This window comes from Adiantum capillus-veneris, chromosome 24 (assembly GCF_014529385.1).
Source record: "Adiantum capillus-veneris isolate H3 chromosome 24, ASM1452938v2, whole genome shotgun sequence".
In the NCBI taxonomy this organism is placed as follows: domain Eukaryota; kingdom Viridiplantae; phylum Streptophyta; class Polypodiopsida; order Polypodiales; family Pteridaceae; genus Adiantum; species Adiantum capillus-veneris.
Window position 1 is genome coordinate 19,593,303 of NC_140954.1, and position 27,880 is coordinate 19,621,182.

The following is a 27,880-nucleotide window of genomic DNA, read 5'->3' on the forward strand; positions in this document are numbered from 1 at the left end:
TAACAAAGGGGGAGTCTATGAGGTCCAAAGAAAAGAAACGCATCGAGGTGTTTACCAAGAACACGATAGACGCCACATTTTCATATATAATTCACAATCGACAAAAAGTCCTACCCGATTGTACCACCATCGTTTTCATTTATCAACAAAGAGGCCACCAAGAAATATAATGCCCAACCATGCAGTAGCATCAGCCTTCACCACCGCAATGAAATTGGAAGCAACCCATGTAGAAGATTGACCCTGCATTATATGTGTTGAACACCTTAAAGAGCACCAAGAAGAGTAGTAGAGCCACATACTTAGGGGCTCTGGAAGTTCTCACTAGAATCGCTTATCATGCGGTCTCGATGGCACATAATCTATCACTTGCATCAAATCAGAATGCTTGGCTTATAATTGGGGTAAAGAATGAGGAGGCAGAATGTGAAGAAGCCAAAGCAGCCAAGTCCCCGAGTACTTGCTCTAAGAGGAAGTTGTTGGAACTTTTTGAAGACGAGGAAGAAGGCAAAGTGGATGATGAGGAATCTGAGGATGAAGATTTAGAAGAAATAATTACTGCTAAAGCCCCAACAAAAATAGCTAAAGGTACACAATGACCTCTAAAGACGAAAGAAGAAAATAAAGGGATCGCTAAAGGAAAGCAAAAAGTGGGTGAGCGTAGCAACAAGCGCGCAAAGGTGCCACCCTAGCTAGAGAGGGACAAGGAAGTATTTGAGAGGGGAAAGAGGTCTTTGAGGAGTTCAAGTAACCCGTCCCCAAAAAACTTAGAACAATGAACCCTCAAGAAGATGTACAACTAGTAGGGTTGGTATGGTTTATATATGTATATGTATATATATATATATATATATATATATATATATATATATATATATATATATATATATATATATATATATATATATATATATATATAGAGAGAGAGAGAGAGAGAGAGAGAGAGAGAGAGAGAGAAGGGATCCAAAGAAAGAAGAATCACAAATTGATTCAATGACATTGGAAACCACACCTACTACCAAGGAGTCAGCAGTCCAGCATACCAGATTATCACCAATCCTTGAACAACCTCATAAGAGAAATCTCCGTGAAGAAACGTCTCTAGACCAAGTAGCTATAGATAAGAAAACTAAAAAAGATCAAAAAAGGGAAGACTAAGTGAAGAACCAAGCACCTAGAGATAGCAAAGAGAACCAAGACGAGCAAAAAGATGAATATATGGATAGACACGGGGAAGCCACACATCTCAAATGGGCCCCATGAAGGACATTGAAGATTACACAAGTTTTGTTTAGCTCATCATCGACAAGATGAAGAATGATTCGTACAGCCGACAACAACGTATCCATGATATGGAAAGTACACACCGCTACTTGACTACACAACCCAAGGTGGATTTTTTTTTAGAAGAGTAAAATGGCTTGCATGAACAATCCTAGAAGGAGTTCAAAAACTTGCAAGAGGTTAACCATAGAAAACTAGAAGAATAGAAGGATATTACTGTGATCATGGAGCAACTATCAACCGCAAGCAAAAAGTAGGAGAAGAAGATTTAAACACTTCTATCTTGGACACAAGTGCCCATGCATCCATGTATACTAACCTCAAATCAAATCATGCATGAGAATGCTAGGAACAAGAGAGTGTTTAAAAGAGAAAAATAAAGATATTAAGCATCAATTACTAAGAGACATGTAGTGAGAAAATTAGAGCATTGCATTAATAATAGGGTCTTACGAGCCTAGAGAGCTTAGGCACACCACATCCATGATTGCCAAACAGTATTGAGCTAACTCACGTAGCAAGAGAGTCTACACACAATGAGTTGTTCACCACAATGTTCTACACCTAGGGTTTCACTTGTGCATTGTCTAGGCACCCAAGATTATCAAGACTCCATTCTAACTATATATATACTATTGAGGCATACTATTTGATATATCATTACAAGATTAGGCACACCAGATCCATGATTGCCAAACAATGTTGAGATAACTCTCGTAGCAAGAGAGTCTGCACACAATGAGTTGTTCACCATGATGTTCTACACCTAGGGTTTTACTTATGCATTGTCTAAGCACCCAAGATTATCAAGACTCCATTCTAACTATATATATTCTATTGAGACATACTATTTGATAAATCATTACACGTCCATGTTCATGACGACTTGATAGACTTCAACTCTTATGCTCATCTCCACTAGCATGAATGAGACATCCTTTTTAACGGGTATTCCCATTCACCCACAAATTTCGCGTTGTTATAGTTTTGGCTGAAAAATGTGATGTTTCGCTTGCCCCATTACTATATGGAGCATGAATGTCTCACCAAGTATGATCTTTATTTAGGCTAGGTTCATAGTACCATACTCATAATACCTTTCTCCTCTGTAGACCAATAATAAAGCCTGTGTAACTTGAAGGGGTTCAGAATGCACATCCTTTGGTCTTAACCATTGGTCTTAACCATGCTTCGTTGGAATGCGCACTCACACCTAGGAGGTCTCATTGATGCTCCAGCCTATGCACCCCACCCATGGCATGTGCTCACCTGCTGCAACGAATCACATGAATCTATAGATTGCAGCAATGTGCTTTTCCACTACTGTGTGTGATGGCCATAGTGGACAATGCAAGCATTCTCGTTGTTTTTGAGTGGAAAAGGGCATATATGTTTCATGTGCAGTTTGAATGCACCCTTACTGATTTTGATCTTATTTTGTAGACCTTCTCTCAATGATAGCGTTACATCATAGAAGAGAAACACCACTCAATACACATCCAATACAGATGCTCTACTCATTGATTACCTTGATTGTCTAATATTGATTTGAAGAATGCAAACACCACAATTTTCCACAAAAATTCCAAAAGGTAGCAACGTAAAAAGCAAAGGGAACGAGAGAGGACCGTTCCAAAGAAGGTATAGGTTTGAGTAGAGTGGAGTGTTTGTCTCTATGTGGATCTTTAGAAGGGTCTTTCTTTTCTTGGCTTCTCCCATCCTATGGGCACCCCCTAGTAAGAAGTGCCTCCTTCTGGTTAATGCCGATCACAAGGCTTCTTTGGAACTATTCGTCTTCTATTGAGAAAGGGATGAGATCATGGGAAATGTGGATGAAAGGGATGCGAAACTTGTAGAGGAAGTTCTTGTGGCACCCATTAGTTGATTAGAGTAGAACCAAATTTTAATTGTTGTTATTGGAGAATTTAATTCAGAAAAAACAACACAAGTTACACAATATCTAGTGGAAGCATGGTACACAACAAAAGGAAGAATTGGCCGCTCACAAGCTCAAAGAGTGGCCACAATGTCTGAAGCTAAGAGGGTTACTGAGGAATTTGGTTGCAGTCTTGATGAACAAGTTGGTTACGTGATTACGCTTGAGGATTGCATGGAGCTAGAGATAGTAACCAGGTATGTGACAGCTTGAATGCTTTTGAGGGAAGTGCTTGTGGATAGCCAGCTCTCACTGTATTTTGTTATCATAGTTGATGAAGCGGATGAAAGACAATACCCTCTAATGTCCTCATTGGGTTGCTTAAGGAACTTACAAATCAACACAAATATTTGCGTCTTATAGTCACCTACACTACACTTGATTTGTTGGGTACTTTTTTTGTTGTAACATTTTCACTATTCATGAGTCAGGTCTTCGAACGAGCTCAATGGAGCGAGCTTTGGAGCAAGCTGTTTTTTTTTTTGGCCGCCCTCCCTAGCTCTCTTTGCTCCTCCTTCCTCCTCTTGCCGCCCATGTGCCTCCTCCCCTCCACTTGCTTCTCCTCTCCTCAGCCTCCTCCTCCAACATACTCCGTCCCCTCCACCTTCTTCCTCCAACTCCTCCTCTAGCCGCCATCCTCCTCCTCCTTACTCATCCCTCTCTTCTATCTCATTCCTCCCTCTCTCTTTCTCTCTCTCTCTCTCTCTCTCTCTCTCTCTCTCTCTCCCTTCTTGTCCTCCCATGTCTCCCTTTCTCTCTCCCCCACTACCCTCCCCTCCCCTCCCCTCCCCTCCCCCCCCTCTCTCTCTCTCTCTCTCTCTCTCTCTCTCTCTCTCTCTCTCTCTCTCTCTCTCTCTCTCTCTCTCTCTCTCTCTACCCCCCCCCCCTCTTGTCCTCTCTCTCTCTCAATCTACCTCATGTGTCCCTCTCTCTTTCTCTCTTCCTCGCTAAACCCTACTTACTCTCCCCCCCCCCCCCCCCCCCCCTCTCTCCTCTCTCTCTCTCTCTCTCTCTCTCTCTCTCTCTCTCTCTCTCTCTCTCTCTCTCTCTCTCTCAATATGCCTCATATGTCCTCTCTTTCCCTCTCGCCCACTAAACGGTGCTTACTCTGTGTGTGTGTGTGTGTGTGTGTCTCCCTCCCCCCACATTATGATGTGGTTTTCTATCAAATTGAACCAAAAGAAAACAATCACTCTGAGTTGGGTGCATTTTCATGCTATCACATGCTAAAATCATTTAGGCTACAATATTCACATTCTCTCTCTCTCTCTCTCTCACTATCTCTCTCTTTCTCTCTCTCTCTCTCTCTCTCTCTCTCTCTCTCTCAATCTACCTCATGTGTCCTCTCTCTTTCCCTCTCCCACTAAACCGTGCTTGCTCTCTCCCTCTCTCTCTTTTTCTCTCTCTCCTGCTCCTATTACCCTCTCTATTACCCACTCCTCCACTAACCCCTTAGCCTCTCTCTCTCTCTCTCTCTCTCTCTCTCTCTCTCTCTCTCTCTCTCTCTCTCTCTCTCTCTCTCTCTCTCTCTCTCGCGTGTACATATATAAAACCAAATAGATTAAAACAAAGATAGAGAGTGGAGACTAATAAATGACCCAAATAACTTTATTTAATTGATGAGTTTTACAATATAACAACTAAACATTGATGTGTACACAATTATTTTGGTCCCTCATCACAAAAACATATCTAAATCCAAATAGATTAAAACAAAGATATAGAGTGGAGACTAATAAATGACCCAAATATCTTTATTTATTTTATGACGATGAGTTACAATATAGCAGCTAAACATTGATGTGTACACAATTATTTTGGTTCCCTCATCACATTTTAGGATGTGCCATGACCGTATCTCCTCCAAGACCATGTGTCGCCTCCGTTGTGTGTTCAACTTCCCCACCATGCGCTGCAGAAACTACAATCAAATTTTGGTTAGGGACAATGCTCTTGGCAAAGACTACATTAATACTGAAAGTTTACTATGAAGTCATAGAAGACATTATTTAAAACCAATCACCTATTAAATGAATCCTATGACACACATTGCGTACCATGTTTGAAAGGCGTGTTCTTGATATAAACCGATGCTAACCCAGGATATGTATGAAGACCTTCTAGATATGGGAGTAAATTCACGAGGAGCACATTGTCGTTACTCGCTCCATCGTAACTCCATACTGTGACAAGCGTATGTGGTGGGTTTTTGATTGCCTTCTCAGGATTGTCATCTACTAGAATGGTGTCTGATGCATGGTTTTTAGGACCCCTTCTGAAGATGCAATAAAGGCACAGTCAGTTGTTGGGGAGATGAGGATACTCTAGTCCAAGGGATCTCGAAAGAGAAGAAAAATCTACTTCACAAGCACCAAAGAGTAAAAAGTGCCATGGACAGAAGATACGTGGGAACGAGCTCTTATGCATGCCTACAACCTATATCTTACAGAATAGCCCATTCTAGGTGTGAATTTCTAGTGAAATTTACATGAGGATGTTCGTGTGGACTCATAGCACAGCATACTCCGTTTTCACTTTTTTACCGACAGTAAATATTTTTTACCACAATAAATATTTTTTACCTACAGTAAATATTTTTCACCTACATGGTAAATACAAATCACTTTTTACCTACATTAACTTTTTTTACCCATGGTAAATATTTTTTACTGCACCATAAGTATTTGGTAGGTAACAGTTCACCGTTACTAGAAGCAGTGATTGGGCATCAACAATGCAGTTACAGGAGGAGAAAAGGAGAAAATCTTATGGTAAAGGTGAGTCAACAGGGATAAAGACTTTTGAGTTGAAAAGAGACATGCTGATTTTTTCAAAGAACACATGTCAAAAGAAGCCATGGTTGAGGATTTTTTGAGAATTTGATATTCAGGAGGACCCAGCAGGTCCCTCCCTGACATGTGCATAACCTCCAGTTTCAATAGCCACCTTACCTGCTCTTAAATGCTGGTCAAGGCCTTATCCCCATGTGTCACAATCAAAAAAATCAGCATTTATCCTCCCCTCTCACATCACTCTAGAGAATATCTTGATGGTGACATATCAGGTGACCTCAATCTGTTGACCACCCTAAGCAAAAAGTAACCCCAATCAGCGGATTTAAGCATGTTTATCCCTAATCCTAAACCCTCTCAAAAACCTATATAAGGAGGCCTTCTCTCACTCAAAACCACAACACTTCACCCCCTTCACCAAGCAATGAAGCTATGACGACATTGCTCACAACGAGGAGCTATGGATGGAGCTCTACTCTCTCCCCCTCTCTCTCTCTCTCCCTCTAGTATGCTACATTACTAGCCCTAAAACCTAAATAAGGAGTCTTCTCTCATGCTCCATGGCCACCATCCTCGCCATCATTCTCTAAGGTATTGATGTGTTGCTAGTAGGATCAGACCTACTTGCTGGGTTGATTGTTTTTGACAAGGGATTATGCCATCCTTGGCTTGCTTCTCTATATCCTTGTTATGTATGATCAGATGCCGTTGTATTGTTAAGCTGATGTCTTGTGTATATATATGCTACATAAGGTCCCTAAGCTTCGTTTCTATGTGTTTTGCCATATGTTTTGATGCCATCATAATGCCAGAAATCTCACTTGTCTATGTGCACTATGTGTGAGGTCCCTAAACCTCTTAATTTAGGGTGGTGCCCCCTTTGTTTTGTTCTTTGCTTGTTTGCATGAGGCGTGGTTTGTGGAGTGTGCACGAGTACAGAGGCCACCCGATTGCACTGCTCTTTTTCCCGCTATCATTTTGGTGCCCCCACGGAGGAGGGCTACACAGACCTTCAGTCCACAAGCAATGAAGATGTGCAATCTACAACATGGACGAATGGCGTGAGGAGTTTGCAAATTGGAGAACAGAAGAGGAGGAGGCTTTAGAGGCCTTAAAAGCTTTCATCAAGGTCTTGTTACCAGGTTGCAGTGTCATTGAAATTCAAGAAGTAAGTTCTTCTACATGCCTTGTTCGTGATCGTTGCCAACGAAGGAGAGTAAGAAGAAGAGCTTGATATACCTCTCCTCTCAACCTATGAGTGCTCCAGAAACCTCCAACGCACACGAGCTTGAAATATTCTACATCAACATACACGAAGGTACTGTGACACACATTAAGGGAAGAGAAAGCATCACCAGACCTCTCTTTCCTGAGGAGCCGACTAAGAGGAGGAAGATCACCTCTACACCTAAGTGGCCCAAGGCCGCAGCGCGTGCTCAAGCGTAAGGTAACATTTGGCTTAATCTCATTAATAAGGGATTACATGACCACTACAGGCAAGAAAAAGGCTAGTGAACAACCAACTTCAACCTCCAACTTGCAACCACGACTCTCACCCCTAAATCCTCCTGAAGCAAAGAGGCGAAGGCTTGCCTACAAGATTGCCGCCCGTCTGCGAGTGCTCCCAGTGCACTTTGTGAATCCAGACACCACCAATCCCAAGCCAACCTCCTGTCCACGTGAAGATCACTTTGGATATTGTCCAAAGTGCTTTGGAGACCGGGTGAAAAGCCTCCCTGCCCTACCTTTGCCGCTAATTTTCAAGAAGTTATCTCAATCTAAGGAAACTATCTTAGTTGATGATGTGCTGCACATTAATGGTGTCACTTTCATTCGTCATGCTGATTATGGTAATAGCATCCAATTGTTACTTGCTAAAAGGCTCAGCATTGTACAAAGTGTTGCCATCACACCTTACGTCTTCACAGATGCATCAGGAAGAGTCGAAGTGATCCGAGGTGCTGACCTTCTGTGGCTGATCAGGCTCATTGGTCCCAAGGTGGTGCAACCAAGCTAGGCTCTTGTGTGTAAGTATGGATGCCAATAATGAGAATGATGATCCCCGCATGTTTCCTTTCCATTTTGTGCGTCATATCCGTGTGAATATTTGTATTGATAGAAAAATCTTTTATCAGCAAAGAATAGCCCTGTTGTTTGGAGCCGAGAGACTTAGGGAAATCTTGCGCTCTCCTCATCCTGTCATTCTACCCTTACTAGACTATTACCATTCCTTTGATGTGTCGATCTTCATCCTATTTTGAGCTAAGTTGTGCTAAAGCTCCAAATTGTAATTACCATACTCTATTTTAAAATAAATTGGAGCTGTTTGTGTAATTGTTTACTCTCTCACTAATGGCCTTCCCTAATTTTTATGGTAAGCATGGGGAGGTTGCTCCAGACTTTTTGGATAATTTGGAAATGGCCTTTCTGGTATCGGGAAGGGATGACAAAGCTACTAAGTTAAGGGCCTTTCCTTTGGTCTTGAGGGAAGGTGCAAAATTATGGTATCAAACTTTGGCACCTGAAGAAAGAAGAGACTGGGAGTCCTTAAAGATGGCCTTCATCGAAGAATTTCGCCGCCATGAGCCTCCAGAGGAGATATGGAGACAGCTCTTAGAGCTATGCCAAACATCACCCAATGACTATAGAAGCTATGAAGGAAAGTTTTCCAACCTGTGGGAGAAATGGTGTGCATCACTAGGTGAAGGAGAAAGGGCGCCAGAATGCCTAAAGAAGGACTGTTTCCTGGCAGGGCTTTACCCCATCCTTCGAGAAAAGATAAAAGGTAAATTCCCAGATACCTTTGATAAAGCTATGACTTATGCAAGGGAGAAGGATAGGAAGTTAAAATTCCAAGCTCAACTACAAGGGGGAATGGAGCCTCCACCGCTAGCTCAACCTACGGCAAGGGTAGTAGCAGGGACAGGAGCAACAGACCAAGAGTCCTCTCAACAAGAATTACTTCAACAAATCACCAATCAACTAGAGAGCCTGTCCATCAATCTGGTTCAAGGTGTAAGGGCTCCCCAGCCAGGAAATGAACGAAATAGACAAGAAGGACAAAGGCAAGCACGTGAGTACATTTGCTACAACTGTGGAGAGGTAGGTCACGGCATGTATTATTGCCCCCATCCACAATGCTATCAAGGAAATGGTAATCAAAGACGGCCTCCTCGCCAGCAAGTCACTCCTCCTCGAGCTAGGCCACTAAATGGACAAAATGCACACGTGGCTCCACCAATCCAAATATTGAGACCCCCTCCTCCACCACCACAAGCACCAGCAGAGATCCCTCCACTACCATTGGGAGGGGAGGACAGGGCTGTCTCTATCATAAGTCTTGACAATGGTAAGGATAAAGGGAAAGAAAAAATGGAGGAAGCTGTTGCCATGCCAATAAAGAGAGTTAGGAGACAAAGAACTGATGAAATGGAAGCTTCAGAGCCTGATAAAGGGAATGAGGGTTCCTCCCAAGTGATAGGAGACAAGAAAAGGAAGAGTAGGTCAAGGAGGCACATAGGAGTAGAAGACTTTCCACTTGGGGTAGGATCCATACCTTACGACCTGGTAGCAGATGTGAGCAAGCAAGGACCAAAGATTTCATGGTAGCAACTCCTCCACCTTTCCCCAAAGATGCGTAGAACCTCGTCTAAGATGGTCAGCACCAGGAGGGCTAAGGCAAAGTCAGTTGGGTCTATTAGTGCAAGAGGCATGAAGGATATCGTGCCAGTCATTGATGCAGAGATTAAGAGTCAGCGAGTCTCCAATGTGTACGTAGATGGTGGAGCCGAGATTTGTGTTATGACAGAGAAATTAATGCACAGGTTGGGTTTGGAAGTAAACGAGCAAACTTCCTTACAAGCTAAGATGGCAAATAATGTAAGGGTGGCTTGTGTGGGAAAGGTTAATGGAGTGAAGGTTTCAGCTTTTGGTGTTGCAATCTCAATTGATGCTTATGTGATCCCAACTAAGGGGGAGGGCTATCCGCTAATCCTTGGAAGACCTTGGCTTATGGCTATGAAAGCTAGGCAAGATTGGGAGACAGGGTCCCTTGAGTTGCGACCAAATCATAAGGTAGGTGGCAAGCAACAAAAAATTGTGTATGACATGAAGCAGGGTAGACAACAAGACCTAGAGATGGAGACTTCTATGGATGAATGGAGCACAAGCAACTGCTCTTCATCTGAGGATGAGTCATCTGAGGAGGATGCTAGCTCTTTGGAAGTCATGGGTATAATACTGCGAAACCCAGAAGGAGAAGGTGGTCAAGACTCTCTAAACAAGGAAGAAGCCACATGCTTAGAGGAGATGCTAGCTAAGGACCTACTAGAAGAAGAGAGAGAACCCTATTTGCAGGTACTAAAGAAGCATGCTGGCCTCTTTATAACTGATTACGAGCACATTAAAGGAGTGACGGTAACCCAACACCATATCCAATTAAAGGAAGGTGCCGTCAACCTTGTTGGTGATGAGGTATTTGCACAGGTTGAAGCTCTAGTAGGTCATGTTTTTGAGTATAAAGAGATGGTTGTGGAGATGTTTACAGAGGGTTTGGATACAGGTTTGAAAAGTGATCAGGTTTGCTTGGCTATGCAGCAAGTGGAGGCAAATGGCAGGGTCTTGCTATGTTATGTGATGCTATGGATACATGTGTTATTGGAGGTTGCTTTACATATATTTTTGTGTCAATGGCGAGTTTTTTTTGAAGTGGACTATACCATGGAGGGTTCTGTAGCAGATGGTAGGATAGCTGCTTATGATTCAGGTTTCTCAAGTGATGGCAAGTATGCTTATAGTGGACACGAAGGATTATGGATGCAGGGTGACGAAGCTCCGTGCTATAAAGAGCTGGAAGGGTGGCCTGTCTATTGGCCTACAAGTGCAAAGGAAGGCTTGGATATACATGTTTTACAGGTTGATGGCAATGAGCAATGCTTTACTTTTGATCCATGTGGATTCTACACCATGCGTGGGGGAGCTTTGAGCTTTCCATTTGACCCTGGAGGGTGATGTAGTAGCAGATGCTTTTTTCTCTATCTCTATCCTATCTATATAGCCACTATACTATCATTTTTCTTATACAGTCTATAGCTCTATGTTATATAATTCTCTCTATACAGTCATCTTTTACCTAAATAATACTATGGTTGAGCATGAATGCTCAACGAGGGGTTGGGCAAAAAAAAAAAAAAAAGAGGAAAAAAAGAGAAGAAAAAAAGAAAAAAAGAGAATGCTACCAGTGAAAGCGGATATTGACAATGGATGGGGTATGGCTTTCAAGGGTCTAGGAGACCAATTGTTAGTCATGGATGGATACAATTATTCATCAGAAAAGACTAAACAGGGTGCATCAGCCAAGAAAGCAGTAACATGGCAAATGCAATTGGTACCAGGTGGGTAAGTATTCAAGAGAACCCTATTGTAGCACAACCTACAGCTAGAGGCATCAAATACCTCTAGCTTAAGGGGGAGGGCTATATGATGCATGGTTTTTAGGACCCCTTCTGAAGATGCAATAAAGGCACAGTCAGTTGTTGGGGAGATGAGGATACTCTAGTCCAAGGGATCTCGAAAGAGAAGAAAAATCTACTTCACAAGCACCAAAGAGTAAAAAGTGCCATGAACAGAAGATACGTGGGAACGAGCTCTTATGCATGCCTACAACCTATATCTTACAGAATAGCCCATTCTAGGTGTGAATTTCTAGTGAAATTTACACGAGGATGTTCGTGTGGACTCACAGCACAGCATACTCCGTTTTCACTTTTTTACCGACAGTAAATATTTTTTACCACAATAAATATTTTTTACCTACAGTAAATATTTTTCACCTACATGGTAAATACAAATCACTTTTTACCTACAGTAACTTTTTTTACCCATGGTAAATATTTTTTACTGCACCATAAGTATTTGGTAGGTAACAGTTCACCGTTACTAGAAGCAGTGATTGGGCATCAACAATGCAGTTATAGGAGGAGAAAAGGAGAAAATCTTATGGTAAAGGTGAGTCAACAGGGATAAAGACTTTTGAGTTGAAAAGAGACATGCTGATTTTTTCAAAGAACACATGTCAAAAGAAGCCATGGTTGAGGATTTTTTGAGAATTTGATATTCAGGAGGACCCAGCAGGTCCCCCCCTGACATGTGCATAACCTCCAGTTTCAATAGCCACCTTACCTACTCTTAAATGCTGGTCAAGGCCTTATCCCCATGTGTCACAATCAGAAAAATCAGCATTTACCCTCCCCTCTCACATCACTCTAGAGAATATCTTGATGGTGACATATCAGGTGACCTCAATCTGTTGACCACCCTAAGCAAAAAGTAGCCCCAATCAGCGGATTTAAGCATGTTTATCCCTAATCCTAAACCCTCTTAGAAACCTATATAAGGAGGCCTTCTCTCACTCAAAACCACAACACTTCACCCCCTTCACCAAGCAATGAAGCTATGACGACATTGCTCACAACGAGGAGCTATGGATGGAGCTCTACTCTCTCTCCCTCTCTCTCTCTCTCCCTCTCTCTCTCTCCCTCTCTCTCTCTCCCTCTAGTATGCTACATTACTAGCCCTAAAACCTAAATAAGGAGTCTTCTCTCATGCTCCATGGCCACCATCCTCGCCATCATTCTCTAAGGTATTGATGTGTTGCTAGTAGGATCATACCTACTTGCTGGGTTGATTGTTTTTGACAAGGGATTATGCCATCCTTGGCTTGCTTCTCTATATCCTTGTTATGTATGATCAGATGCCGTTGGATTGTTAAGCTGATGTCTTGTGTATATATATGCTACATAAGGTCCCTAAGCTTCGTTTCTATGTGTTTTGCCATATGTTTTGATGCCATCATAATGCCAGAAGTCTCACTTGCCTATGTGCACTATGTGTGAGGTCCCTAAACCTCTTAATTTAGGGTGGTGCCCCCTTTGTTTTTTTCTTTGCTTGTTTGCATGAGGCGTGGTTTGTGGAGTGTGCACGAGTACAGAGGCCACCCGATTGCACTGCTCTTTTTCCCGCTATCAGTGTCCAGAGGGTCCGTGATGTATGAGGCTACCAATTCAGATCTAAAGTTCTTCACAAACACCAAATTGAACTTTGGATGCTTGTCTTCGCAATGCGTCTCTTCACAGTGTCCTTGATGCAGGCAAAACTTGAAAAATGTCTCACTATACCCAGCCTCTTTGTATTTACTCTTAATTAAATCGATAATGGTGGTGAGATTTTGCTCTTGCATGGAGCTCCAAACCCTTACATCGAATAGCTCAAACATCACCCTTAGCAATAGCAATATCCCAGGTTGCAATGACACACCCATTCGCCCTACATTAAGAATATTCGCAGCGTGCGAAGGAGCACTTTCCCACCGCCACCGTTTCAACAGGACACCGTTAACATCGAACACTATGAGTTTCCTTTTGGCATGGCAAGAAGGAAGTGTACATGTGCCTTCACAACAATCAATTACAAAACGGATCTTACTTAGCATCATATTAGGAGGCATACATAATTCCCATTTCACACTACTCGAGGAAGAAAGACACTTACCATTACATAGATGTTGCAATTCTTCCATTGACTCTTCTCTATCTAGCAATAGTACATGTCGACCCATTCGCAGCCCCGGACGTGCAAGAAGACCGCAACCAGCATACATTTGTAATACTACATTACCCTCCTCTGTATAGCAAGAGAGTAGCTTCTCGTGTAAAGTTGGACTTCTCTCCATGCCCCCTGCAGAGATATCATCATTCTAAATGCATGTCTGGAAATTTAGATAAGCAAATACAATGGAGGTGAAGTTGTTGAAAACTCACGGCATACCTCACCAAGGAGAGCCATCCGTTTTGAGTTGCCAATGACTGGCGTTGTAGTAATCATAGATAACGTCCGATTCAATCTGTAGGCACCAATTTTGTGGAATACAACAATTTCCAAGCATCGCATCTATGGGACTTAAGACTCATAATGAGGACACACTCTATCACACACTAATTTTCCAAAGCAAGAAAGTAGTTTTACCTACCACAACACCACCATGAAGGTTGAATGGAGTAGCACACAGGACGATAGTTGTATGGTCAAGATAGTACCCATTTCGATTTGCTAAGCTCGCTAATTCGCATGCATGTTCTTGACGACATAACAACACCACATTTCCCTTCTCATCAAGATACTCCTTGGCAATACCAAAGACCTTCTGGATTTGATTGAGTTTGAAATGGTTCCATTTGGGGATATTGGGTAATGTTATCCCAACGACCCTTGTGTTGGTTGGTAGATGACAAAATATTGCATTGCAACCTGCATTTGTTGTCCTGCCTTGCACCCGAAAGCTTCGCCTAGCTACTATAGCAATATTTGTGAGTAGGGCACCTACATCTCCCTTGCTCGTCTCATTAGCTGCTCCCATAGGATCAATAGCTAAAACTGCAGGATCTGATTTTAAAGAAATGAATATCCAATTAGTAAGGTGAGACAATAATACCAGGAGTACCTCAGGTTGTTAGCATACCAGAGCTATGTGCCATTGAATTCTGCACTTCATCATGAGGTGGAGTGTTGCATTGCACCATGACATCTGGATATAACAAATAGGTAAGTGACTGTATTTTATATACTTAAAGATATATTCTCTTTGTTGCTATACATCTGCTCACCTCCAACAAGAAGAGCAGGCTCTCCATGGTGACCAATCTCTGCTACAGTAGACAATACTATTGAAACTTCGGTTATTGTGCCATTCGCATCATCTGTATCCACCCACTACAATAAATACCTTGCTTACTGCACAACATATACCACAATCAATCTTTCTATACTAACGAGGTAGACCGATAATTTTTGGCATTTCCTTAGAGCGTATGGCATCCTGCAATTCTTCACTTTCAGTGGACGCCTAGCGGTGTATATGAGCACGCCCTTTATTAATTCCAATCTATGTGCACTGTCGTTGTGCCTGCTCATGTGCCTCATCATGCGGAGGAAGAACATGAGGCTCTGAAGTGGTATGAGATGCTGGTGGCGCTTGTTCAGGCTCTGGGACATGACTATGAGCTTCTGATGGCAACGGTTCTTGTTGTTAATGGGGAGGTATTGAGGAGTATTTGGATGGTTCAGACTCTTGATGTGTTGTGGAACTATTAGGAGCTTGAATGTTCCCCTGTATACCCGCAGATTCCATGGGTACATGGGTTGTAAGATGAGGTGACTTGATTAATGTGCCTTGGTTCTCTAGGCCTCTTGGTGGCTTCCATGCGGACAAGGGTCTCGGTGTTAATAGGTTCTCTCCCATTGTTTGCGTGTCTCCCTCTTGACATGCTTTAGGACTTGATGTACTAACCTTGTTTGGAGGCATCAGAGTATCTCTGTCCATTACTTGACCTTTATCCTTCTTCCTGTTGCTCCCCTGTGGAGAGCATATAGATTACACGAGTACTATTAGTACAACCTTTCCATTCAAGCAACAATTAGGGTGTGTGAAAACTTGCATGGGTAGATTGTGGGGCTCTTGTAGGTTTAGCAGTTGGAGAAGGCGGCACATCACTTTTGTCTTCATCATCCTCAAACTCTGAAGGACATTCACTGTCGCTGCACCTTGGTTCACGATCCTCCTCTTTGTTATGTGTCTCCTCAGTCATAACATCTTTTCCTTTTAGGGAACGTAGGTTCTTACCCTGGCAAAATTAATTTCATGAGTTGCAGTTAAATCCTCACATGACTCGAAAATAGTTTAACTATGTCTTTGTATGCTTTTACCTCTTCTTGATGTCTTTTAACTCGACCGGGCTCTGCCTCCCTGAACTGCTCCCGCTCATTGGGGGGGAATGTGTCCTTTGCAAAGTCAATGAAAAGAGGACACTCAACATACACTTTTTTTTGCCACAATGCTGCATGTTGTTCTTCCATATACATGCATGCAGTGTGCTTCACATTGAGCCACTCTTTTGTAAATGGAACTCTATCTGTCCAACCTATGTTCCGCACCCATCTGGTATATGTTTGCCAAAATATACTTATTATCAAACCACCCAAATTTTTAGGGTTTAGGAATCAATTAGGACACCTTTCAATCTCTTGCACTCCACTTCATACAATGTGCCACTGTACCTTGATTACCATTCCCGTATAGTTGTCACAAGGGTGTCGTTTTCAGGGAGATGGTATGATTTCTTCAGCAAAGCATACTGTCTCGTATCCTTGTTCACAAGTCGATTCCACCATGTCTCTCGACGTAACCAAGTGCGAAACACGGAGTGGTCGTCTACATTATCACACAACTACGTTATATAATACTATACTCTTTTTTTGTGAAACATTTATCGCAAAATGACCTTTGTTAGTGTGGATTTTAGGCTTGGATGTAACTTGGTTGGGTCATTGCTAACCAAGGCCCTTAGCATGTTGCTACGATGATCGACCGGTAGGTCAGTGCATGCAAGACTATATATCGATCATCTGTCAACTACTTTGGTCTCCTGCTCCAATCTATGTCCGTAAGCAATTTAGAAACAAATGTTAAAATTTTTTAAGTAGCACGTAAATGTAAACTTAACTCCCTTTGAAAGAAATCCCTATTAGTCTTACCTCCACCACTCTTCTCCTAAATTTGGATCTCCAATTGCGGATGCCCGTTGCGTATTTTTTCGACCTTTCTTGTCAGCCTTATAGAATGTGTTGCGGTAATGGGTAGTGAACTCCTCCGTTTAGAGCTCATTTCGCTTATTACTCACAGATTGCAAAGCCTTTGTATACTTTGCCTGAATCATGACATTAGTTCATTCTTCGTTTCATCCACTGCATTGTCATGGTGAGAATAACCTAAAGGACAATCAAACTTACCGGATATAGAAGTTGGGATAGCACGATAAGAGGAACCTTGTACCTGCGTCTCCGCAATCCCCCACACTTATTCATTTCAGCATCTAATTCTCGTTGCAACCAGCCTGGAACATCTTCCTCCAAACCCTTAAGCAATGTATCCATGTTGGCTGTGCCTATTGCCCTTACCATACATAGCATATATATGAAGGAATTTTTTACGTAGCCTTTGTCATTAATCCTGTGCCAATAAAACTTACACCATTAAAAGACTAGGAAGCGATAATCATGCTATAGCTAAGCTTATCGAATTGACTAGGAAGCAATAATCATGCTATAGCTAAGATTATCAATTCGACTAGGATGCGTTAATTATGTTATAGCTAAGCTTACCGATTCAAGCATGCCACCGTAGTGAGAAATTCTCCCTCGTTCTCTTTAGTGACCTTAACCATGCAGGCTTCCACACAGCAATGATACTTAGGCTCCTCTTTGTGAGCTGCATAGCAAAATCATCTTGCACAGTTTCACAAAATTCATCTCATCTTGATATTGAGTCAAAAACAATAGTGTAAAAAGTAATGTACTTGTATCAATTTGTGCATTCCATGCCCAAAGACGGTGATTCCCATTCCATGTGTACAACATTTTTCCTTTCACGTCCCCCCACCCGGATTTATGCAATTGTTTCTCAAAATCCGCATGAAGTGCATCTAGATTGGATCCCAGGTTTTCTGAATAGCATGACTAACTTCTATTGGATCTAGATCTGGAGTCCTTATTGAAAGCATGAACCTGGCACAATGTGGAACATATCCATTCTAGAGAACTTCAACTCTAGATTGTTCACCCGATCTTGCACTGGCCGTACCGCTGGATGTGGTAACAAGGGGCACAATGGCACTGATGGCAATGGTGCCTTGCGAGTATCCTGTATAATCGTACTTGAAAAGTTTTCAATCTTGGAATTTGTGTTAGGAATGTTAGATGAGCATACCATGTTAGAAATTACCAACATGAAGGTGGTGCAAAGTGTTATCGAGCAAATCCCATTTCGGCATGGATTTCTTGGTAATAGTAAAAAGACCATGATCTTCATCCCTTGCATCCTGTCTTCCGTCATCTTCTTCATTTGAGTAGTTTGGAATAGGGACCTGGTCCATTGATGGTACTGGTACCTCGGATTGTGTAGGGCCCTCTACACTGGCTTTCACTCGCTTCTCCACTCCTTTCGCTTCGGTGACTTCTTTCTTTGTGCTAGCCGCATCCTTTTTCAAAGAAATTCTACCCTTTTTCTTTGGGGGCTCCCAGCTAGGGTCCTCTTCTTTCTGTGCTCGTGTGACTTGCTTGCTTTCAACAACTTCACTTGCTTTCTTTTCTTGACACCCGTCGACTACTTGGCCGTATGCAAATAATTATTAATTTCATGAGTAAATAGTGCACGAAACTTTAGTGGCTTACCTCTGCAACAAGAGTCTTTGGAAGAGGCTTTGAAACGCTTGGTTTGGGTGGAGCACCTGATGCTATGCTAGTGGCTTGTGGAGCGACAGGTACTGAACCTTTGCCTCCAGAGGATACAATCAGTTGTCCTTTTGCCTAGACACAAAATGTTAGATGTTTCTTGCAAAAGAGAGCATGTAATACTGAATAAAATTAAGAGGTCTCATTACCAATTCTCTTGTCAGCCACTCCACAACTGTACCCACTATTGCACCTAAGGTGCACACATCATCGTCAATGGGTGGAACATGTGGCAACATGAGACCAAGAGATGATGCCGATTGGACAGCTACTCCCAATGTGACTCTAGGAAACTCTCTTCCATGCAGCTTTTCGTGGGGTAGAGACTGTATCACAATTCCTTTCCCAATTTCTTGCCCTTGCTTAAGAGCACCACGTGCTCATTCTTGCTAAAAGACAAATTTTTCATAGCCATCTGTTTCCCGCAAGAAATTGAAATGAAATCTATAAATCTCAATACTATTACACACTACTTCCCTTAGGTTGTGATGTTGTTCTTGATACTCACATCAGTGTCATTGCCTTGCAAAGAGAGAGATAGAGAGGGAGAGAGAGAGAGAGAGAGAGAGAGAGAGAGAGAGAGAGAGAGAGAGAGAGAGAGAGAGAGAGAGAGAGAGAGAGAGAGACCATGGATAGCTACATTCTAATCATAGAATGTCATCAATGCACATATGCTATGAAGCAATGGAGATATATGAAATAAATCATTTATTAATAGAGAGAAAAAGGGAGATATTAACTGTACCAACACTACTATACTAGATTGCATGTGAATAATAAATGCCAAAAAAATAGAATGCTTCAGCATTTGTTCAAATGGCTGACCTATACAGCCGAATGCGGTTGAATGTCCTCTAGATGATATTTTCTCCAATCCTGCAACACCTTCAACACATTCACTTGGGGTTTGTTTAGTCTTACATCAACATAGAGAGAGAGAGAGAGAGAGAGAGAGAGAGAGAGAGAGAGAGAGAGAGAGAGAGAGAGAGAGAGAGGACATGGATGGAGAGAGAGAGAGAGAGAGAGAGAGAGAGAGAGGGAGAGGGAGGATGCCCGACGGAGAGGACAGTGTCTTTGATAGAGGACTAGGTGGGGAGGTGAGGGACATGAAGAGGAAGAAAGAAGGGAGGAGAAAGAGGAGAGAGGAAAATTGGTGGGAGGGATATAGGAGGAGGGAAAAGGAGAGAGGCAGAGGGGATGAGGGATAGAGAGAGGATAGCTAAGAGGGGAGGAGAGGGTGAGAAGGAAGGGGGTAGAGAGGGTGGAGGATGGGAGGAGGGGGTATAGACGGAGGAGGAGGAAAGAAAGGAGGACCATACCTCTCTGCAGCAGCAACATCAAATGGTCCTCTCAATCTTTACTCCTCTTTTTATACTGTAGAGAGGGGAGAGATCAAATTGGGATTCAGCTTCTCTGTAGAGATGGAAATGGAACCTTTTCAGAGGGTTGGAGAATGTAAATGGAACATGCAATATTTTTGCTTATTCTGAATAGGCAAGGGCTTGGCGGAGATCTTAGAACTGGGTGAAGGTGATGGCGGAGGTGATGGCCGACGGAACACTGGTCGAAGGAAATTCTCGCAAGCACCGTGTTAATGCACGATGGTGGGTGACAAAGAAGAGGAGTACACTCTGTCAGATGGGTAACTTTCATTCATTCATTTGATCCAGCAGCACAACGCAGCCCCGTGTGAGACCCCAAGTCTGTGTGTGTGTGTGTTTGTGTGTGTGTGTGTGTGGGTGTGAGTGTGTGTGTGTGAGAGAGAGAGAGCTTACTTGGGAATTGCTTGGAATAGAACCCGCCGCCTTCTCTTAAAGAGTCCTTGCTGCACCCCGGCTACTCCTACACGTTGCTCACCCTCGACCCCGATGCCTACAAATCCTTCAACCGATAGCTATGGCCCCTCTTTTCTTGGCATGGTTGCAACCTGATTAGTGAAAGCCGCAGAGCATGGGCCGCAGAGCTTAGGAATGTGCCGCAGAGCTCACGAAGGTTTCGCAGAGTAGGTGTCGAAGAAGATGGTGGTGCAGAGCATTTGCCACAAAGCTGGTGTCGAAGAAGATGGTGGTGCACTAGCTGGCTCACGAAGGTGATGGCGAAGAAGGCATGCGAGACGCACAACGTGCGAAGGTGACGACACAGGAGGCGTGATAGAAGCACAGAAAACAAGGCAATAGAATCCAAAAAAAGGCAGCAATAGCGATATCGCTATTGCTTTTTTTTTTGGTGCATGAAGCCCTTTGTATCTCCTTCCCCCCACTAAAATTCCATCAAAATAAGATTAGGTTGGACCCAAAAGAGGGCTAAAAGTTGGCATCTTGGCATCCATAATGCAAAGCCATATTCACATTCCTCGGCTAGAAGCTTTCCAAGTGGTTTTTGAGCTTTTGCATGGCACCAAATTAGGCATAGATAACGACCAAAACATCGCCAAGACTAGAAACTTGTACAAAAGATCCTTTTTTGAGATTTCATTATCATGTCTACAAAGAAACACAACCTCCTACAATTGTGGTGGTACCAAAACCCAAGTTAGTCAAAGGAATCTAATCCGTTGACCTGTGGTGTGTGTGTGTGTTGTGTGTGTGTGTGTGTGTGTGTGTGTGTGAGAGAGAGAGAGAGAGAGAGAGAGAGAGAGAGAGAGAGAGAGAGAGAGAGATTCACTATTTATGTGTATATATATAAATGTATGTACATATATATATATATATATATATATGTATGTATGTATAAATACATAAGTATACATTTATGTATCTATATTTATTTATTTGTATAAATATATAAATATATATATAAAGGTATATATATATGTGTGTTAAATATATATACATTTATATTTATATTTATATATTTATATTTATATATTTATATTTATATATTTATATGTATATATGTATTTTAAATATTTAATTAAATAAATATATCTCTTTCTTTATATATATGTATGTATATGTGTGTGTGTGTATGTGAGAGAGAGAGAGAGAGAGAGAGAGAGAGAGAGAGAAGAAGAAGAAGAAGAAGAAGAAGAAGAAGAGAGTTTTAACGTGGTAGGAAACTATAGAAAGAGACCTTAAAGATCTAAAGAGTGTTGCTTTTAATATAAAAAATTGAGGAGGCAATAGCGACATCGCTAGTGACTCCTTCAATTTTTTTTCTTTTGGAACCATTTCAATCTCCACACTCCCGACTCTCACCATTTCACTTGTATCAAGGAGTTATATAAAGAGATGGCTCACCATTTTTTTCCATCTATTAGTGATCTCTCCTCCTCTACCTCTCTACTTACCATCACTCACTATCTCTATATCCTTGTGTCCACTTTACCTACCCCACTCTATCCACTCTACCTTTACCCCTCGGTTCTCCCTCTGTCCACTTCACCTACCCCACTCTATCCACTCTACCTTTACCCCTCAGTTCTCTCTCAACTCTACTCCAACCTCTCCCTCCCTTGACTATCTATACAAACCTCTATCCATTCTCCCTCAGTTCTCTCCTCCAACCTCTCTCTCTCTTGACTATCTATAAAACCCTCTATCAATTCTACCCCATTTCTCTATAATCTTTCCCTCTAGCTTTCCCTCCCTTCACTACATCCACATCCGTTTGTCCCCTCTACGTACATCATGTGCTCACGGCACATTCACTACTATCGCTCACTCTCTCCTCTATCTTCCCTTCTCATCCTCTCCTCCTGTCCCTCACTTTGCCAACACATTCCTCCCACCTCCATCACACTTATTTCCTCTCTCTCTCTCTCTCTCTCTCTCTCTCTCTCTCTCTCTCTCTCTCTCTCTCAATAGAAAGCTCACATTTCATCATTCACATGGGTGGTGTGGGGGTTGGCAAACCACACCACCTATCATCAGAAGGATCTTTGTTGGTTCTATTTGGAGCTGACATAAATGCACCAACTGGTTATAATGTGTTTTCCCTAGCAAAATATGTTGAAGGTGAACCATTAACATTTCCTTTTCAGAATGCAGGTAAAGTTCATAGCTCTCCTCTTTATGTTTTGGATGCTAAAGTTTCCACAGAGTAAATAGAATTCTTGGATTCCCCTGTGAAACCTACTACACCACTACAGTCTGCCAACATATTGTTGCTTTCTTCTGAGCTAGCGCTACATCCCACTATGAGATCTCCAAAGCTAAAGACCTTGATCGCATCATCGGAATGGGAGTGGGTGGAACAAATTCCATCAAGCTACAATGGAAACATGGTGTTGGAATTTCCACCACAACCAAATATCGAGAGGTCGGCTATGGATGGAATGGAGTAATCAGTGGATAGTCATGTGTGGACAAAACCAACTACCACAAACATCACATTTCCAGCAACTATAAGGAAAAGCTATTGCAGAGGTGATTTCAAATGTGTATTTGCAGAGTGATCACAAGTGTTATCTATAGGAATACCCAACCGGTCGTCTTGGACATGTATTCCTTATTCTTTTGTTTTATGTACAAGGGAAGAGTGACAAAATCACAATAGTAGGCATGGAATTATAGGTAAACTAATTGAGAGACCAATGCTAAATGGTGACTTGCAAAAGTATTGAACCTTGAAGTGGTTTTATTGTCAATATGTGCCTGCTATTTGAAAAACCTGCGACTGCCAAGTTTACTACATAATGCCAACCGACAAACTCTATTTCCATGCCATGGTGCACCAAGGCTTCCATGACCATGATGTCAAACTAGGGTCATCCAAAAGTACCATTGCAAGGGTGAAGTCTTTGGTGGCTGAGGCCGTTGATTCGCTTGGCATCCAAGCTGGGCCGAGAAAAATCCAAATGGAGGTGGTTAAGGTTATTTCCCAATCTGTCCTTCAGCCTTCTTCAGGTGAATGCACGTCGCTTGGACAAGTAGAGTTGTCAGTTTTACTCCAAGAAATATTTCCTCTTGTTAAAAGCCAAAGGTATGGGAAATGCATTTTAATATGCATTTTAAACTTAAAGTCTTATATATTTCTAAACTTTCATCATGTTCTCCGCAGAATTAAGAATTGGGTGCATAAATTTTGTGGGGAGTCGAGCGCTCGTGGAGAGGAGTCACTGATGATTGACTTAAAGAGATGCTTGACATTTTGTTTATCCACGGCATGCTTTTTCCTGGTCAATCTAATAGAGAGAAGGATAGATGTTTTGTATTCAAGATGTTGACAACAGGTCCTGGCTCAGGCATAGATCTTGTCAATAGAATGCGAAGAAGTGGAAATGGAGATCTAAAAAGAGCGTGGGTTTGCTTTGATCACGTTCGACGGGTAGAAGGATGGACAACCATGGCAGCATATGCTTACGATCTGACACAAGTTTTAATTTTATGTTCAATACTAAACACATATTGACACATACTTCAATGTTAATGTGGCTTTGTGTTGATGTTCAGTGTCCAAGAATTAATGACAATTGCCATATGTGAGATGAAAGAAGAGGACAGTACAGCTGAGATGATATTTTGGCTACAAATGATCAACGTGCTAGAGCGCAATGGGGTGCCCCCACCAGATTTTGCCGTCTTTATGGAAGATGAAGCCCAAGCAAAGTGAAATGCGGTGCGCACAATTTTCAATGGAGGTCCGGATATGGTGATGAAAGGTAGGGAGAGATCTTGCCTTTTCCGTTGGGAACAAAGTCTAGGGATCCACACCACAAAATATGTGCTCAATGCATTTCAAGACGAGCACAAGCGATTGTGTCGAATGTGGAGGTGCACACAAAGAATGAAGATGCAGAGGCCCAATATCCGTTCATTCGAGCTTGGTGGGCAACAGGAAAGGTGGCAGGTGGCAAATTGTTGGTGTAAGTTTTCAAATTTATTCTAGAATAGGTTGTAGGATATCCATCTAATTAAACCCTTCATGATATCAATGAAATATATTTATTTCTTGTTTTGTAGGCTCTAGATGACTATTGCATCAAAGTCATCCCTCAAACAAATCTCTCAGAGTCACGTCACACGTCATGGCTAGCAGGTGAAGGACACAAGCCTAAAATTTCTTTGTACGATGCAACAGTTTTGGATATTGGGAACACTCTTCTTCAACAATCCAAAAGAATGTCATATACAGAGGGTAAGTATATAGGAAGCGGACCAAGCATAAGCAAGATGAGAGACAGGACATTTTCACGAAAATTTCACACACCTACTCCATCACAGACTAGCCGTGCTGTGAACGATGCAATTGGAGGAACTGGTCTTCCAAAGGTGCCAGAGTTTTTTGAAGACCGGGTTACAATGACAAGGCGACGCAAGACATTCGGCAATGTTATAGGCGAGGAGGAAAATAGTTCACACAAGCCAGAGTATGTCACTGAAAATATTGCTCGACAAAGAAAGGCTCGAAAGTTGTCATTTGGAGATGCATCACAGGTAACCCAAGATCACTCTATGGACGAGGAGAATGATAGGGTGACAATTAGGGCCATCGCGGTTGACATAAATGACGCCATGTGGGCAATCCGTAGGTGCAAACCGGGGTCTAAGTTCACTTGCCAAGGAAAAATCAAAGGTGGAAAGTGCAAGAAAAAGGTGAATATATGCACAGAGGGAACAACGGCACCAAGTTTTTGGGGGAAATGCAACTGGGAGGGGCGTAACAATGAGACATGGGTATGGTTTTGTAGTGATGATGTCAAACATGTGTGGGATGTATGTCCATATATAGTGATGTGGCCTCCAAGACCTCCACTTGAGTGGCCAGTGGCACAGGGCACGAACTTAACAGCGCTAGAAGTAAAGTCTATGCAACTAGCGGGGTTTCATATCGCAACAGAAACTATGAAAGTGCAAGGGCAAAGACGTGCGGGCAGGTATAGGACAGGTGTTTCTGAAGAGGCATCAAAAAGGATCGACAGTACTGCTCTAGGACTAGAAATGGTCATCGAACAAGTGGAAATGGTAAGCATGAAGTCTTCATTGCAGAAACACCAAACTCAAAGTTACGTGGTGATAAATATCGAGTCACAATAGCTAGGAATCCTAGTTGTACCTGCAGATACTTCCAAAGGAGGTTAGGGGAAGGAATGACCTATGTGGCTTGCAAACACTTGTATTATATCTACTTGAGAGTGTTTGGAATGGACATAAACCACCACATGTTCATTCATCAGTCTAGTCTGGCTGATAACGAGCTCAAAACTTTACTGAGTGCAAAAAGACTGTTGTTATAATCTAGCATTTGTTGGGCTGTAATGGAATTTTCCTATTCAATTTGAGAGTAGCTGAATTTAATGAGAGTACTTTCAAGAAATGATTTTGTGAGCATAGCGGGTAGACATAATTGAAGATAGCAACATAATTATAGCAATTAGTTAACTTGGCATGGACAATACTTTTGCAAGAGAGAGAATTTAGAGAACATGACAACAGTTGAGGACCGGATTTATGTGGATCCGGTCCCCCCTCCAATAGGCATTTGTATTATGATTTCTCCCATAAAGAGAGACTTGTTACAATACATTCTTTGTGTTCCTTATGACCTAGGTGAAGCAATGAAGATGGAAAGCTTCATGCATCACCATCATAGCATAACCTAAACTTGAAGAAAGCTTTAACTATACCAAGCCTCAGTCCCAAGACCTCAAACACCTTCGAAGGTGGAGAGAGCTAGCAGGGAATGAGGGTAGGGAAGAGGAAGAAGAAACATTTCATACGAGAAAGAGCTAGTTCCTCACTTATCATAACTCTTGTGCTAGCATACATAATAGCATAGTAATGAAGAAGAAATAGATGGCAAGCTCAAGCATTGAAGCATGGCTCTTGGATGGATTTGCACTCCATAGCCAAGAGTGTTGGTGTAGGCTCTCAACCTCTACTTGCTTGGAGAAGGAGAGGGAGCTCTTGCACTTTGCATAGTACACAATGAGAGTGTTTGTGAGTGTGTGTGGGTGAGTATACCCCCTAAGCACCCCCCTAGCTTGCTTGGGTCGACCCCCCCTTGTAGCTCATGCTTGAAGCTCATTGGACCCCTCCAGGCCTAGCCAATCACAAGCAGGAGCCATTACAAGCAACATGGGTAGCCTTGGGACAAGTGTCCCCCTTTCCCCTTTGAGAGAGAGGACTTGATAAATGCAAAATCAATTAATTAAATATCCTAAATTATCGTTGGACCCCTTGGGTGGCCAACCAATAGGCTTTAGGCACACCATGAGGGCAACATGGGGAGGAACTTGACAAGTGTCCTTGCTGCCTCTTCAAGCTGGGGCTTCCCTTGTGTGTGTGTGTGTGTGTGTGTGTGTGTGTGTGTGTGTGTGTTCTCTCTCATCCCCCCCCCCCCTTGTAGGCTCGCCCCCCTCCTCGTAGGGATATTTTTGACTTTGGATGAGCAAGCCCCTTAGTCATCAAGCATGACTAAGCACTTGAAGTAGGGGGTGTTCCCACAAGAATCTCAGGCAAGCTTCTCAAGGCACCTCAAGCACCTTAATCATGCACCAAGTCAAGCACCTCAAGCATGGAGCCAGTCAAGCACCTCAAGCATCTTAATCAAGCACCTCAAGCATGACAAGCACCTCAAGCAGGACAAGCACCTCGAGCTTGGGCCGGGTTCCCACCTCAAGCTCAGCCCTAGCTTACCTAAGGTCAAAGGACTTTTACACACATTATTGGAGGTCTTCAATGAAGCTAACCCTAAGGTCTTATGCTCCATTGGTTAGCCTTGCTCTTGATAGACCATCTCCCATTTGGGCCCCTTTACTATTGGCCCCGTGTTGAGATAGATCTATAAGCACATATCTATATCTTAACACTTGTTCCCATTTATTCTCCCACATTAAGTGATCAATTTAATATGAGAAAATCATTTGGGTTGGTTAGATATTAGATTTTATGACATGGGCTATCACATTTACCTTGAGTTGTGCAAATGATGATATTGCTTTGAGTTTTCAACAAAGTGAATTCTATCATTGTTGTCTTTTAATATGCAATTAGGGAATGTGTGGAGAGAGAGAGAGAGAGAGAGAGAGAGAGAGAGAGAGAGAGAGCGAGCAAGGGTGAGAGAGCAAGAAAGAGAGAGGGACAGGGAGAGAAAGAGAGAGTGTGTTGGGGGGAGGGGGGAGAGAGAGACAAGAGAGAGAGAGAGAGAGAGAGAGAGAGAGAGAGAGAGAGAGAGAGAGAGGTCCTTGAGTAGCCCACTGGAAGGAAGAGTGGGAGGAGAACCAGCGGCAATGGGCGGTGGTCGTAGGAGGAGGATGGTGGTAGTGAGCTAACACCACCAACCACCGATGGTGGGCTTGGGTGTTGTTGTTCATGGGTGGTAAGGGAAGACAATGGGAGGTAGAGGTGGTGGGGGGGGAAAAAAAAAGCTCGCTCCATAACCACCCCCACTATTCTAAGGATAACATTTTCTATCTAGATGCTAAAGTTTTTGTTTTTATGCTGATATGTTTAGCTGAGGTGGAGGGTGATATACTTCTCCTTTTAACAAGATAGGAACAAATTGACAGTGTGCCAGATCTTGTATAAGAGCATACAGGTGCTGGGCCCCAATGTTTCAAAAGCTGATTATACTCCCAGTTTAT

The 27,880-nt window shown here is 42.5% G+C and overlaps 2 pseudogenes; one reads left to right on the plus strand and one right to left on the minus strand.

Moving 5' to 3' along the window:
• Window positions 1-5,049: 5,049 nt before the first annotated feature.
• On the minus strand, window positions 5,050-23,047 carry LOC147426042 (uncharacterized; annotated as a pseudogene).
• A 1,420-nt stretch (window positions 23,048-24,467) lies between these two features.
• Window positions 24,468-25,531, plus strand: LOC147426043 (uncharacterized; annotated as a pseudogene).
• The last annotated feature ends 2,349 nt before the right edge of the window (window positions 25,532-27,880 follow it).